The following is a 1,294-nucleotide window of genomic DNA, read 5'->3' on the forward strand; positions in this document are numbered from 1 at the left end:
GATCCTGGAGTCCCAGGATCGAGTCCCACATCGGGCTCCCTGCACGGAGCCTGCTTCTTCTCCCTCTGCCTGTGTCTCTGCCTCTCTCTCTGTGTGTTTCTCTCATGAATAAATAAATAAGAAATCTTAAAAAACAAAAACAGCAGGGCCCTAGGGTCTCCTCTGTGCTGGGCTTTCCCGTGGGCTCTGCAGGCTTTGTCTCATTACTGTTCCCGAGGTCGGGGCGGGGGCTAGCTCTGATACCACCATCCCATCTGACAAATGAAGAAATTCAAGCACAGCTTTCTAACTAGGGCCCGGCAGAATGGCTCTCGCAAAGAAGGGTGGCGAGAAGAAGAAGGGCCATTCTGCCATCAACGAGGTAGTGACCAGAGAATACACCATCAACATTCACAAACGTATGCATGGAGTGGGTTTCAAGAAGCGTGCCCCTCGGACACTCAAAGAGATCCGGAAATTTGCCATGAAGGAGATGGGAACTCCAGATGTGCGCATTGACACCGGGTTCAACAAGCTGTCTGGGCCAAAGAAATAAGGAATGTTCCATACTGTATCCATGTGCGGTTGTCCAGAAAACGTAACGAGGATGAAGATTCACCAAACAAGCTCTACACGCTGGTTGCCTTCGTACCTGTCACCACTTTCAAAAATAAATTCAAGCACAGAGCAGTTCAGTAGCTCCCCTGAGGTCACACAGCTAGCCAGAGTTGGAGCTGGGGCTTGAGCCCAGGCCACAGCCCTTCAGTTTGTGTCATGCGTCACCTACACGGTGTGTGTGAGCCAGAGGCTAGCAGGGATCCTGGGCAGTGGGGCTCTGAGTGTTCTAGAGCGTTCCACCCCAGCCTTGCTAGAGCCGTGTTGCCTGCCAGGCCGGCCAGCCCTGTAGGGTCAAATCACACAGTGAAACAACAGATCATTACAGAGACAACGGGAAGCCTCCCTAACTTATACGTGGTGAGAAAATAATTTCCAAACATCTGTGAGTCCTTTATTATCACTCACGAATTGGAGGTGAGTCTCACAAACAATCCCCCACCCCAGCTGGACCCTCCTCTCAAGTAGGAGACAGCAGGCAGAGACGCATGGTGGCGGGGAGGGTGGCCTGGAGCTAATGCAAAGGCCAGGGGTTGGGAGCTGGAATGCCCTGTAGAGGTAGGGAAACTGAGGCAGGGATCAGCCTGTAGGTGAGGAGCACACGTGGTCAGGGACTACAGACAGAAGCTGGGACGGGATGGGAGCCAGGGAGCCCATTAGGGAGCATCGTAGCCACTCAGCCCCTAAGCAACAGAGGGGT

At 53.2% G+C, this 1,294-nt stretch overlaps 1 pseudogene; it reads left to right on the forward strand.

Moving 5' to 3' along the window:
• The first annotated feature begins 304 nt into the window (after positions 1-304).
• LOC100688809 lies at positions 305-678 on the forward strand (annotated as a pseudogene).
• The last annotated feature ends 616 nt before the right edge of the window (positions 679-1,294 follow it).

Source organism: Canis lupus, chromosome 10 (assembly GCF_011100685.1).
Source record: "Canis lupus familiaris isolate Mischka breed German Shepherd chromosome 10, alternate assembly UU_Cfam_GSD_1.0, whole genome shotgun sequence".
NCBI classification, from domain to species: Eukaryota; Metazoa; Chordata; class Mammalia; order Carnivora; family Canidae; genus Canis; species Canis lupus.